Source organism: Macrosteles quadrilineatus, unplaced genomic scaffold, assembly GCF_028750875.1.
Source record: "Macrosteles quadrilineatus isolate MER2022 unplaced genomic scaffold, UCM_ALF_1.0 Scaffold_9__3_contigs__length_116548681, whole genome shotgun sequence".
NCBI classification, from domain to species: domain Eukaryota; kingdom Metazoa; phylum Arthropoda; class Insecta; order Hemiptera; family Cicadellidae; genus Macrosteles; species Macrosteles quadrilineatus.
The window spans coordinates 12,543,019-12,558,695 of record NW_026542602.1 but is presented as its reverse complement, the minus strand read 5'-3'; the positions used below and the strand labels follow the sequence as shown (position 1 = coordinate 12,558,695).

At 32.5% G+C, this 15,677-nt stretch overlaps 1 protein-coding gene across 1 annotated transcript in view; it reads right to left on the bottom strand.

Moving 5' to 3' along the window:
- Window positions 1-13,409, bottom strand: part of LOC129002312 (tyrosine-protein phosphatase Lar-like) — a 679,394-nt gene extending 665,985 nt beyond the window's left edge. The window contains exon 1 of the mRNA XM_054430012.1: window positions 13,299-13,409. The gene's annotated coding sequence lies outside the window, so the exon portion shown is untranslated. The remainder of the gene's footprint in view (window positions 1-13,298) is intronic.
- Between the last annotated feature and the right edge of the window lie 2,268 nt (window positions 13,410-15,677).

Below are 15,677 nucleotides of genomic sequence, written 5' to 3'. Positions count from 1 at the left end.
GTCCCATTCTGCAGGCTTGGTCGTTGGAAGAGAAAATGGGGGTTTTGAAGGGGGAGGGAGATATTGGTGACGGGGATATAAAAAATATTGAAGGTAAGTTACTGCAGACGCCTATTTGACTTTTTGTGCAAACATTTCAGAAAAGAAAATTTGTATAATCGTTTGTCCTAGTTATTTTAATTTCCCGAATATGTCTTACAAAAATAAAGATTATGATACAATATTATTTTAAGCCTAAAATTAAAGTAAATCTTCACCATCTACAAGTTAATGATTATTTTATTTGTTCTCACTACAAATCTTTTATGAAATTCAATTAATCCAAAATCGTAGATGCTTTACGAAATGAGGATAAAATTCTTTTAAGATAACAAATTTATTTTTAACTCACTAATTCAGCTGATTCTTAATTTATGACAGAAGCAGTAATTACAATCCCAATGATGAACGACCAAAGATAGGTATGCAAATGTAGAAAGTAGAGTTTCATATGCCTACATCAACTGATTTTGCATCCTAGGTGAACGCTATACGCTAGGAACTAATAACCAAGTTTCAAGATAAAACATATTAGGGTCAATAACCTCGTTTTTCAATCATAATAAGAGAACGCAATCGTAAAATAGTTCACTACACCAGCTGATTGTTAATGGAAAGCTGGAAAACCTAGTAAACTGTAGTCGTACAGATGCTGGCAAATGTTAAGAATTAAAACATTATAAATACTAGTGTACCTGTAGCTCGAATTTGAGCAATTGCTAAGTATTACAGGTGTTATTTTAAAACGAATAACAGTCATGATTTCTGATGACTTTAAAAGATTCGACTCAAAGATTATGAAAATACTCAAAATGTACATAACAAAACGATATAATCAACATTTCTTGTAAATATCTTATAATTTTTCAAAAGCTGATCTTGTTTTTTAGTGTTTTCTACAAATAGCCTTATTTATAGCCACATTAGGTTGTCCGTAATAATGATTATTACGGAAAGTAAATAAAAGAAACGTCTTATAACACTTAAAACATATATTTACGCTTATACTGTTACTCACAAGACGGTAAATATACAAAAAAGATGGTAAGTGGTGATCGATTTCGATTGGACACTCCAATCATCATCAGACCCAATAGGCGAATCATTCATCTTTTTTGTATATTTACCGTCTTGTGAGTAACAGTATAAGCGTAAATATATGTTTTAAGTGTTATAAGACGTTTCTTTTATTTACTTTCCGTAAATTTAATAACACGTACAATGCTGATCAAGAAGTTATTTAATGATTATTAATAAAAAAAAAACATTATTTCTATTTCTTCTACTTGGTGGTATTCTATGACTTTCCCATGTTTCCATAGCTTGCGAATCGGCTCTTTAGTCTTTAGTATATCAAATTATCCATTGTAATATTTACGCCAACCCAAATTCAAATAGTAAATATTTCATTTCTACCAAGTCAGTAAATGTTTTTATCAAGCCGTTAAATTAGCAAACTTATTGACTTTATACAATTAACATATTATGTTCTTCTTCGCACTTTTAATTTCTGACAACAGCTGGAGTTTCATAATAATGTTTGTTTCCCATGTTAATCTTAAGGAGAAATACGAAACTTCAAAGGACCCCAGGGCCTCACTCTCTAATTATTTCCCTAAAAAGAAAGTTTCCTATACAACTTCACGTTACGCTCTTTCCAATGACACCAAAAACATGTCAATCGGTGTAGTAGTTTTGGAGGAGTAATTGTCCCAAAAAAACCTGCTTGCGTATTAAATAAGTATAGATAGATACTGACGAAAATGTAGCCACTGCTTGGAAGTCGTTAGAAGTTACGTAGACGCGTATGTTAAATTAACGTGTTTTTATAAATACATTTCGTACCTACTTTTACTAATTAATCAAAATTTGGGCGAACAAAAAAATTGGGTGGCGAAACAAATAACACATTACATCGCTGTATACAAATTATCAAGTTTTAAACTCTGACGCAAACTCTGAAAACAACCAAAACAAATCAACGATTACACAGCTACATAATAAAACTTATTTACACTTTCACTCACACCATTCGCATGATCAAAACAAACAATTCGGCTTGGGATTAATTAGCCAATCCGAAGGCAGGATCGCGTGATTTCAACATTGATTCGGTTACTCTGGAATTGGTCGAGTAACTTCATGGCTCAAACACTGTTTTCACGCCTGGCTCTACAGGTCATTCCACTTTGACGAAATTGTTCGTAATTTCCCTTAGAACGTTTTATACATTTTCTATTTGTAAAATTTCTCAAAAAGGATGTAATTTTTATAAAAAAATATGTTATTGTATAGCTCTCGATACTAATGCACTTTTCCAAACATGGGCTGAAAAAGATAGATGTTTAAGAAATATTTGTTGCATTGAACAGTTGAAATACTAAGTATTCGTAAAAGTAAAAGTAATTTATTGTATACAGTAGCTACATTTAGATCTTGTTTAGGCACCCTTTAGTCCATTTAAGTTGCAGCTCTCGTAATACTACACTAATGACACGTATTTGAACAAAGATTTTCACATTTGTTTTAAAACTGAATATCAACTCGTATGAATCAAGCTGAAACCGTGTGCTAAGACTAAAGAGCGAATGTCATTAGACTAATTTGTTCATGTGTATTCCAAATTTAACGATACGCACCTGTAAATTATACACGATGCTATTACGTATTTTTATTAGTAAATAATTGATTCATGTTAACCATAAGAATAATATGCCTCCAGGGATGATGGAAACGTATGATTTGATTCATTGTACGTGAAACGGTACAGATTTCCAGATGTTTACAGATGATTTACAGATGTTAACTAGTGCATATTAACTCAACCTTACCATAGGGCACAACGATCGGCTTGTAATAGTCAAACCATATAACATCATAATGTTTGTGAATGAGAAAAATCAATATAAAATAAAATAATATAAAATCAATATTTTTGCGCAGTAATTACTGTAGTTTATTTTATTACTCATTGCTACCATAGGGTAAATGTATTTTAGGTGTTTTGGGCGGTACTAATTTATTATTCTTGTCAATTATGAATTATGTTGGGTTTCGTAATAAATTGTAATGGAATAAAATAAACTCATCTCACATTCAAATAATTGATTAGCCTATATGGTTTATTCAAACTTAAAAATGTTGTCCTGCTGAACGAGACCTAATTTATATTCCGCGAAAACTATTTCAATAACTAAAATTGACTTACCTCATTCATGCTAAAACTACCAAACGTCACCTTTCATTTCAAAAAGATAAGTAAATGCATTGCACCTTAAAAACTATCCCATTATAATTCCAATGTAATGCTACTAGTTAATCAAACTAGACGCGTACTCACTGCAGTGTTGCATATTAACAACACTAGTTGTGCTTCTGACGTCACCCTTATAAAACAGCCGGTATGAGTTATGGACGGGCTCGGTTCTACTTTAAAAGAGGCAATATTTCAGGATAAGCGTTCTTAACAAACAAGTCACAGTCAGAACGTTGCGCGTGAGTAGAATGCCAACTACTGCTCTACTTCCCTACTTCTACTTCTCAATATAGCTTCGCGTCATATTGGGTTTGTTACTTCTCCATCAAGAAATGTGTTCCTGCAAAATAAATGTGTAATAGTTATTTGTGCAACTAGTGAGCAATTGCACTTTGCACTCGAGTTGCACATTATATTTTTCCTACAGTTACCATAAAACTGGTAAAAAAATTGGTAAAGAAACGTGACATATTTTTACACACAAGTTAACTTTTAATATTACATTTTTAATGATACAACAGTACAACAGCTGACCAGCTGATTTACAGCCAGTGCTGCCAACGTATTTCGCGCGCATACGACCTTGTCTGCATGTTACGCGCTCACTATTTCGTGTCTTCACGTTGCAAATCTGGAGTGAGTGAGACAAAGTAATCAGAGTGAGACAATGTTAACATTGTCTCACTGATGAGCGAATTGGCCACTTAGCTTTCTCAAATCAGTGAGAGAACATGAACATTGTTAGGTAACTGTAGGAAAATACTGTTTTTATGTACATATTGAAAGACACTTGTTCTGCACCCATAGTTTCAACCAAATGTTTTTCGGCATATGTTCTTCATTTCTCACCTTATCTCCTCTCTAGTCTTACATTAGTCATAGGTTACAGCTAAGTTCACCAATTTATACAAACACATTTTTCTCTTTTGTATCTTTACAGCATGTTTTTAGGTTCTACTGAAGTAAATGATTCAGTAAATTAAGGATTTTATTCTTAGTTCGTTGGCTACTCATCACTAAATTAAAATTATACACAATTTACTAAAAAACTGTAGAGGTATTATTCGAGTTTTCATCAAAACCCATCTTCAGCCTTTGGTAACAACATATCAGGTTTAAAAACATACCGGAATGAATTAAATTAAGAATATTGTATTGCAATTTTTATCAAAACCTTTCTTACTCAAAGAGATGGTTTTGAAATAAAACAGTTACCTGAAAAATAAAAACGGATTTTGAAAACGGTGTTTAGGTTTGATACAAAAAGGTTTAGATACAATGTTAGTAGGTTATCATAATCGCAATACAAGCATTTAGTTACTATTATCTTTTAACCATAGTTGGAAGTATACACTTCGTTCCATTGAACGTACCTTTTTAAGCCACTGACCGACAATGTGCTGATGTCAATTACTCGTTTCTGTTTAATTCTATAGCTTTTTACCCACACTAAACTGAAATAACAAATTATTCCTAACTATAATATCCATTTACAGTCACGTAAACTATCTATGATCAAAACTTAAGGTAGGAAATCGAATTTCCACGACAGCGTTTTAGTGAGTACATCATTCTATTATGCTCAATTTGAATAAAAATCTAGCTACAGCTTATCCATATAGATGGGATGAGTATTCAAACGTCAATGATATTATGCAAATTACTAAACGATCATATAGCATACAAATACTACAAACTATCATATGCCAAAACCGCACGTAAAGAATAATTTTATTCCGTAGAACCTTGAAGAGGTATATTTGCCAGTGCATAATAATACATATTTGTATGGAATGTTGTCGGTAATAATTCCCACATTTGCGTGCCAGTCGAGGGCGGAGGCATTTGGCGGGAAATCAATGGCTGCCTTCCACACTTTTCCCGCGGTAAGTGAACTTTCATGTACTCATCACAAATCCCATAATTCCTTCTTGTTTGTTTTATTTGAATTTTATCCGAAACAATCAAGTCAAACTCTTTCCCTCATTTAAGCATAAGTGGACAAATTGTAAATGAAATGTTTTACGATTTCTGTTTGGTCTAGAAATGATATTAGAATCTACAAACATACGATGTCAAAAATGTAAGATCAAACAACAATGGTGGAACTATTTCAAATTCGATGCACATTGCATATGCTTATCGTGGTGCAATTAACAAGGGAAGTTTTTTTTTACAATTAGTTAGTATAGAGTGTTTGTGTGTAGATATTTCAAACGTGATACCTATAGAATATGGCGAGTCTCATTATTTTCCAATGTTATAGGCTAATAAATTTCCCATCCACATAAGAATCAATATTGCTAAACAAATTTCAATATGTATCAAATATATTTCTAAACTAGGAGTCCGCTCCAAAGTCGAATATGAGAATGAACGAAGACAATTTCATGCATGCGAATATTTCTTGATGGTACTGTAATTCTATGCTTTCTACAAAATCAGTTGCCCAAGCAGTTTTGATTTAGGTAACTTAAGTCCTAAGTTAGATCAAATCAATAATTTTCACTAAAAGGGGTTCAGAATTAGTATTTCATTTTGAGGATCTGGCTAAGTGTCTCACTGCCATTCTATAATTTTTGATGAGATTTTCCAATAATAAATTAGTTAGTTTTAGTATGAAACTAGTCTAATTTCTAACTATGCATTTCTTCTTAAACCCAATAATGAATGGCCTCTGGGTTTGGAATACGTGTAAACAGTAAATATTTTTAGGTATAGTTAATTCGTAGTGATTCCATGCCCAAAAATTATTTTACTTATCTTGTAGCGAACTATAAAACCATTATAATTAAGAATTCGTCATGAGTTTAAGATTATTTTCATCCAATAAAGGCTAGACAAGTGTGTAGCCGATATAATCGATTACAAATATTCGTGATGAAATGAAATAGTGCATGCAGAATTGTCTATCTAAATCACGTCCAACTTCCACCACATCCACGAACCTCGCACCCCGACTTGACTAAAAATTCACCCATAAAATATTCAAAATACATCATAAACTCCCATGCTAGTTTAGATATAAACCGCAGCCATGCAGAGCTCACCAGCAAGCCTACCCTGCTTGCGTGGCGTGGGGATCGATCCACCAAGCAATCTGTATAAAGATCACAACGCTCGTAAAACTAACTTTTCACACCTATCTTTATAGCCTGTGTAGCTCTGAATAGCGTTACTAAGCTTATTAGGGAATAGTTCCAAACGCTCCGTAGTTCTTTCATGCTCTTGATTTTTTATATCTCACCTTTCATAGATTAAATAAATGGGTTTAATTTTGCATTTAATTTATTCTATGACCCGAGAACCTTAGGCTCTATCCCAGAACCGTTGTACACATTATTTGTGGCTAGAGGGGTTTCGGCAATACCACATAACTTCCAAGCCACTGGTGATTGGCAGGCGCTCTTCCAAAATATTTTAACCTCAAGTGAGCTTTTCAGTTTTTCAACTTAATTTTGTTGGATAAAATACTCTTCTTAGACAAGGATCGTTTTCATAGCACATGCAAATATTGAGGTAAATAGTATAAACCGAATGAATGTAGATCGATTATTGTAACGAATGTTGCGATGCACATTGGCGAACTAGATTAGAACAGCACTTCGACTTCAATATGTTTTAAATAAATTTACCGTCCATGACGTGAAAAATGTTGAGAAATTCAATTTCCTTTATCGAAGATTTAAATTGGACCTGTCATAGATAACGGGAATTGACGCCGATGGCCGCCATAAATTATCGTTTCCTTTTCAGCGCATCTTTAATACTCTCTTATCCTTTGAAAATTTTAATTGGATCTTCTAAGGCAAACTATTTTTACCGTAATTGAAAATCGTAATCTAGGTTATGTTAAATAGAGTTTGCGTGTTTTCATTTATATTGCAGGTCTACTATTTTTATGGTAAATATCAGGTAATATAAGCCAATGTACATTTCTAGGTATATGTATAAAAATTATACAAAGTATGTATCCTTTAAAGCAGAAGTATCCACTTAGCCAAAAGGCACATGTCTGACTCGGAACTGATTTGGCAAAGGCCTAAGTATATATGCTGGTACAAAAAAGTATAGGTAATTATGTTTACAGTTTCTATACACCTACTTCTAAAGGAAATGAATACATTTAATAGATATAAACTCTATTATATAGTATGATTTCTATAATGTATCGAGATCATCTAGTCGCACCATTTTTTTGCCTGAGCCTAGATAGAAAAGAACAGTCTATATACCCCTTTTATAGTTAATGCATAAAAAGGGCCTTAACCAACGTGGGAAAGAGCAGAATGCACAATCTCAAATCAGTAGATACAATTATTTTTATTTATGGCAAAGTCAAAATTGTAACATAAATAGCACAGAAAAAACATCACGTTTTATGTAGAATCACTGTGAAATTAAATTAAATTCTAATCCACTTGAATTTCGTAAAATCTTTTAATAACAATATAATGTCAAAAGTATTACACTTCATCCAAACAATTTAAATCCTTATTTGTCATCGAATAAAACAGTATTGAAAAAAAAGTTGGTTATGTCAATAGAATATCTCTGCAACGAAACATGTGGCTCCCAGCAATCAGCTGATATTCGCTACGTCAGCTGTGTCCAGTGTTGTGGGGGGAGAGATCAGCTGTGGTTGCCGGAGATATCTTCCTCTATATTCTTTTATTGAATCCAACCCCTAAAACGAATCGTCTATGTTAGTCATACTCATGCAAAGTTACCACGTCCCCGTCTATGAGTAGTACTATTTACTTGACAATTATTCTCGTAGCGTAAAATAAGAATAAATTTTAGAGGAGTAAAATTATTTGAGCGGTAAACATTTGCTCAAAAACCTGTAATACAAGCAAAGCAAGAGAGGGGATTATATAATTTGATATTGATATTAGGTACATGATAAGTAGGGAATATTGCCACTAAGAATTTGAGCCACGATAACCGTTTTGTTGGATAATTATTACTTATTACTCACATAATGCCAAGTTGTGTCACTACAGAGTTGGAATTTCACGTGCAATTATAGCCAGTAGAGTTAGATCAACTCTACATGGATCAATTACTTTATAAGACATTAGTGACATGTTTTATGTGGTTTGTTGTTATTAGGGTTTTCCACTACTTGAAAAGCTATGTATAATTACACAATTTGGTAAATTACAAATCATCCATAATTAAGACCACCATCAAATATGCGAAATAACTACTCATTCAATATTTTTGTTAATTTACTGTTTGTATGAATAAATGTTCCAAAGCTTCAAAAAATAAAACAAATGTCCCAAACCGCTATTATAGAATACGTTCCTTAATCATCATGCTTAATTGATACTAAATTAATTAACGATTTGCTAGTGTACTGGAACAAAGGAAAGTGGTCTATAAAGCAACTAAGCCAGCCGTTAGCCGTTAACCAGTAAAGTCATTGGCCGTCGCGTGGTTAGGACATTGATTTCGCATCAAATCTGCTAAACTTGCTCACAAACTTGTTAAGACTTTCTAACACGACTTTACACCTCCTACACTCTGGTATATCTCACTCCTTTATTTTAAGATTAATATCATGTGTGGAGTTTATGTATGTTTTATAAGTGACGTGATTGTGTCAACATATATTACCCTGGATATATATCATACCCCTCAATTACCTAAACCTGATTTTACGTTCTTTTTAAGCCCTAACTGTTACCTCCATGTAATATCAAAGAACATTTCACAGTCTGAAAAAAATATTACACAATAAATTAAATATTTAAAAACATCTTATACTGTTTGATTAATGTCAAATAACTTAGATGCAAATATAAACCATTCAGTTAAAGTGAAAAATTTAAGTATTTATTTCAAACTTCTTTAGTAACATTGAACATTTCCTGAAAAATATACAAAATAGTTCGTAAAATCTCTTACAAATTTATAAAATCCCGTTTTTTAAGTTAAAATACTTTAATACTGTAAGGAATAAATCGTAGCCATGAAAGCAAATCAAATGTGTCATGTTGTTTTTTTTTTTCTTACAGTAGTTGGTTTTTTTCCCAAGCTCACTGCTTCATGTATCTCAAGGTTTCAAAATAAATTATTTTTATTCATAGAGGTTCATGAATTGTATCACCTGATAACCGTTAACAGTAGGCTTTTCCGGTAACCAAACTACGATGTAACATTAAAATATGCCTTATAGAATATAAGGTTTGTAACCCTGTAGACTGTAGTTTATAATTACACTGGGTTAAATCACATTCCTTTCAAGCTCTAAAATGTGATTTCTATTCAAACTTATCAGCTATGTTTTAACCAAATAGTGTTCAAACTTAAAATTCCGCTGAACCAGCTACACAGCGCTGGGTGTGGCGCTCACATTTCGATGGTATTTTATGTAAATGTCCCGCGCGCTTTTTCAGTCACATAGATACAACATGCAAATGTGCACTGTTTGTCTCCAACAATCGCCAACTACATGCAAAATATCCAGGGTTGATAAAACAACAAAGATGGTTTGAAATATAGTTTTTGGCATTTTCTAGTACTGTATTTCTCTTTAAGTATTTTTTTCAACTTGAGATCGATGTTATTAACTTAAATACATCTATGCATGTTTAATTTGTAAGTGTGGTATAGTTTTCATGAAATATAGTATTTAGTTATGATTTTAACTACCAATGATTAAGGCCAAGGATTGTTTAGCATTAATAAGGCTTTAATAAAGAATCTTTACAATGCTTCCTATAACTGTATTGTGTAGGTTTGGGCAAATGTTCCTTACATATCAAAAATAAGATGTCAAGTGTACAGTATGTATAAAATAGAGGAGAATTTTACGGTTGATATATTTGTAATAATTTTAAACATTCAAACATTTATCAAATCAAACATAAACCAATGCACTTTTTTAATTTTTGCATTCATAACGAATATTTGATAAGAATCCCAAATGTCTTTTGAAATCAAAAATCCAATCGTATCCAGTAAAATATCATAATCATTATCAGAAACACGATAAAACAACGTTTTAATGTCCAATAGGTCTATGTGGTACGCTGATATGTAGGGCAACCATACGTGCGCACTATCTTATAATCTAAGATACGATAGAAATAACAAGTTGCAATTGCAGTATTTATTTCATACTAATCCATGGAAGCGTGTTTCGACGCAATTTCAACTTGTAATTCATAGCTGAAAATTGTTCGTAGAGTCAGGCAAGCCTTAACACTTAATTGTTGAGCTTTTCGCAAACTTTAATTTCAGTAATACACATCTTGCATACCAATGTATTATATTTAATTGTTCATAATATTTACGTGTAATAACTCAATTTTAAACGTTTGAAATCAGCGTTGTTTTAATTGCAATACACAGACTACCTCTTTAGCTTATTCCTTTGAGGGAGGGAACGCATTGAACTCGCTCAAGAAGCGAAAGTATTATTTTATTCATCAAGAGTTTTTTTTTGTTTTTTGTTTTCTTTATGAACTACAGTGATAATTAATTGTTATTTATAATATTTTTCGTGATTTAAAATGGGGCATGGATTTTTTTATGTCCGTCAACATAAGTTTGTTTGTGCCGGTTGATACAATTTGAGGATTCTGACAACATAAACTCTTTTAAAACCCCCAAACACTTTTTTTACTAAAATGTGTTCATATTTTTCTTATCTTGAATGAAAAACAATTTATAAAACTAGGATCCACTTAATTCAATTGTACTCAAAAATAAGAAAGCAACACTGTACTTGTGTTTAATGCTGGTCCCACTAAAAATTAGGGAACGCTGTAGATTGCCAATTATAACTGTATCATTACAATTTGTTTCAATATTTCATTTAATGGTAGTTAGAGTTTATATTTGGATGGTGTTATACCAATAAGAGCCGTGCCACACCATCCTGCAGTACATTACATTCTGCATCCTGTAGCTCATAAACGAGTCAGTTTGGAGGGAAATTTCAAGTAATGAATAACTCTTAAAATTGAATCTACATTTTTAAATAAAATACATTTAAATGCTGGTTAAATTGTTCCAAAATGGCCACCATTTTCCAAAATTGTAGCTAACTTTAAAATTGGGACACTTTATTTTTTATAACCTTTTACAATACTGTCGATTTATGTATATTAGCTGCAAAATGGCAACAAAAATCAGGATTTATTAAGAAGGCTTTTTGGCACGATTATATGTAAGTTTTTCAATTTCATGACGCATTTCAAATATTTCAATAAATAAATATTATAAAAACTTATTTCGCCGTTAATTTGACTGCGTCTTAATTTCTAGTGTTGGTTTGTAATTTGGAGAACAATCAATTAATGACTAATTACTAATGACTTTGGAATCTGGATGCAATCCAAAGTCTCAATTTTTGTTTTTTATTTAGGAAACCTTTTGATGATAAATTTTCATAATTTCCCTAATAGGTATATATCAGGTAGAATTGTATTATTAGCAACACTACAGCTAAGAATTTGATTGAATAACATAGAAAATCCATTAACGATTTAAAGAGTTCAATTACTCCTTAAGAAATATGTCAATAAAACTTTCTAGAAATACTAAATTTATTTATAATTATTATCAATTCCATTGTCAATTATTTATTGAGATGGAGACGCCACCTAGGTGCGTATTTTAACCCAATTATGAGTGAGGGATGAGCGTAGAATGGAGAGATGAGCTGTGTAGCTTTATTACTGACTAAGATCAGCTGTTTCAGTAGCCAGGATCATATAATTTTATTTCCAATGATCAGGGACACTTGGGTCCAGTTTCGAACCATCAAAAAGCTACTAACTTTTCTTAGCACCGAACTGGCGACCTTTTGATTGCTAGGCGAGCAATATAACCATTCGGCTATCATTTTATGTTTACTTTAACATTTAAACACACCTGAAGGAACTAATGTAAGAAATATATAACTAATTTTAGAAAATAATTAATCCGTTACTAATCATCTTAAGATGGTGTAATTACGCTGAATTTAATACCGAAATTGACCTTGTTCAACAACCCACCATAAGCCCTAAATTTTCCACATAATCTAATATGCAAAGTATTATATTCAAAGTACATAGAAAACCGTTTCACACATCTATTATCAATAATGGGCATATAAGTAATGCATTAGGTTTACTTGTTATAATATATTAAACCGTGTTTAACCTTAAGGCTGCTTTTTACAACTATTATCGGTTTTAAAGCGATTACTTTTTCAAGTCAAAGGATTGGAGATCCTACAAATAGTGTTGATTTACAAGTTTAAAATAATTTAAAACTTTAAACTGTGGTCTAATTCGAATTATCACATTAAATTGCACTCCCTTCTTCCATGATACAAAAAAAAACATATTTAAAAAAGTCTTGAAGTATAATAACAGATGTACATTTTCAATAACATTTAAGTACCTAAGTGAGATTTAAATTCCATGATAAGTAATAGTAACCTACTACGTTTGCACCCGCTTTGCCATTAAATTCCATGTCTTAGATTTATTTCATTACACCTTTTTGCAAATTACATTTTGTCGTTAGTAGTAATTACTATGTATTTAAATTCAATATGGTAATAATTTTAAAATTGCAAAGACGCTTAAGTTCTTTAGCCAATTTCATTTCATCCGCGATTTAATTGTTCAGTATTTATGTTTATAAAAAATACTATAGATATGAATCATTTTTACTGAATTTCTAAGCAAACACATTTCAAATTGTTCAATGTGCTGTATTTAATCGAAAAGGAATAGCAATAAGTAACGTTAAACATTAAGTTTCTGTTTTAACATTATAATACGTAATAAAGTGCTAGATTAAATTAGTAAAATCATCTAGCATCACAAATAAATATTGTATTAAGTGCAAGTTTTCAAAATCGAAATCATTTTAGACCCTTTTACCGATATATCAAGCTTAGATCTAAACGCTCACAATTATATCCAGCATATAACTAATGCAAAACACCTAATGTGATAAACTTAATGAATATCTTTAATCACTTTCCTACCTGATAAGAGATATAGAGTTGGTTAATCCATCAGATAACAGAACGATATCCTTATCACAGATCTCACTTCACTGATAACACAACTGATAAGAGATCAGACGAGAGATAACAATGATAAGAGAGTGACAAGCCCTCCCATGAGCGGCGGGCACAACACTAACCCTATCAGAAAGGGTGGAATCCACCCCCACAACCCACCAAGATACTCGCCCACAACTAAATTTCCCTGTAACTGCTTAACCTTTAAAAAAGGTAAACAATGCTATGATTTCTCATAAAAGTCTGTTTTGTTTAAAAGTATAAATGTATGATTTTTGTGCATTGAGGTATTTTGCTGACAAAAACATTTGCGTGCGTGGAGGTAAAGGTCGTCATTGCAAATCGGGCGTGACTTTAAATTGAGATATGTTGACATTTTGAAGACAATTTGTATGTACTTTTAGAATGATTACTATTTTGTTTGAAGGAAAGCTATGTGAATTAACTCATATAGGTACTCGTGTTGTCTTATTATGAAAAATATTGATTCTCTAAAGTTGAATAGATATTATATCGTTCGTAAAACATACTAATTCATTACAATTGTGATTAATTGAATTGAAATCCTACTACTTCCCTAGATAGCGCTTAAGGAACTACTTTCATAAGGAAGTTACATACATCGATGCTTACGATAGCTGCATTTTCATTATGTCCTGTTACGTAATTTGCAATGGCAAATCTGCTATTTCCAAGAGTTATTTAAGACATTTAGATTCTGTGATATACAGGGTGATTTGAAGTTGGTGTGACAAAATTTTTTCTGGTAAATTATGTAACAAGTCGAGTTCAAATCCACAGTTTTTATTGTTTTATCCCTCGTGGTCTCTTACCTATGATTTTTTTTTTAAATTTTCAGAAAAAACTGTATTAGCAATAGAAAAACTTACATTTCTCCACTTTCCTCTCATCTGATGATAATTATAATGGTATTTTCTGAAAGCTCATCAAATTTACATTTAGTCAAGTCAGTTTTGTGTCGTTAGTAACAGTTTTGTAGCGAAAGTGGTGTTGTAAATACAAGCAATATGTTTTTCAAGAAAAAAACTAAATTTTTAAATAAATAACATGTATGTTATTTTTTTGTGAAAAAAGTGTCAAATACGTTAAAAAACTTGTCCTTTTCCTGAGCTTTAATTTGATATAAGCATATTGTATTTTCCTTGGGAAAATGACTATGAAAATTATACTACAAGTACAAAAAACATGGGTTAATAACAATACTCATAAACCAGTTTTTAAACTTTATTTCCCGTAAGGTTACACTATGAAAACCTTGAAAATCACACAACAACACTCGATTGCAAAAAAAACCCAAAAAACTATTTAATATCATGTTCAAAGTGCCTGCCTCCTTTTCTAATGCAAGCCCTCGCACGCTTTCTCATGGCTCCAACCGTTACGTTAAAACTTAATTTTTCTCGAACAACTTGAGCAGCTGCTTCAACTCGATCTGTCAACTCCTCCACTGAGTTCACTGGGGTCGAATAAACAATGTCTTTCATTGTGCCCCACACAAAGAAGTCCAAAGGAGTGAGATCAGGAGACCTCGCCGGCCAAGGCACAGGTCCTCCGCGTCCTATCCACGTAGGATAGTTCAGTGTCAACCAGTTCCGCACATCTTTGGAGAAGTGGGGAGGGGCTCCATCCTGCTGGAAAATGATATTGTCTATTTGGCGTTGGGTGAGGTCAAGACCATCAAGAAGATCGGGTAGGCTATGTTGAAGGAAGTCCAGATAAGCTTCACCACTTAGGTTTTCTGGGAAAATGTGAGGTCCTACAAGCTGGTTACCAATTACTCCAATCCAAACATTAAGATGGAACCTCGTTTGGTGAGAACTCTCCCGCATCACTTTGGGATTTTCTTTAGCCCAATGGTGATTGTTATGAATGTTAAAAACACCATCTCTCGTGAACCTTGATTCATCGGTGTACAGGATGTTTTTTAAGAACTGAGGCTGTTCAATGTCAGCATTTAATAGCCAACGACAGAATTGAACTCTTGGAGCATAATCTTGAGGTTCCAGACCTTGAACTTCGATGAAATGGTACGGATGAAATTGATTTTTATGTAATATGCTAAGAACTTTGCATTGAGAAACTCCTACATCATTGGCCACTTGTCGAGAGCTAATTTTAGGATTTTCTTCGACCATATTTAGAACTAATTCCTCCGTTTCCACATTATGACCTACAGGACCTACCTCATTCGGCTGTTTGAAGACTGTACCTCGTTCTAAAAGACGCAGATGCAATCTTGAGAATACTTGAGGACTAGGCACTCGTCTGTCAGGGTACCGGGCACGGTATTCTCGTTGCGCGGCTCGAGCATTTCCATTA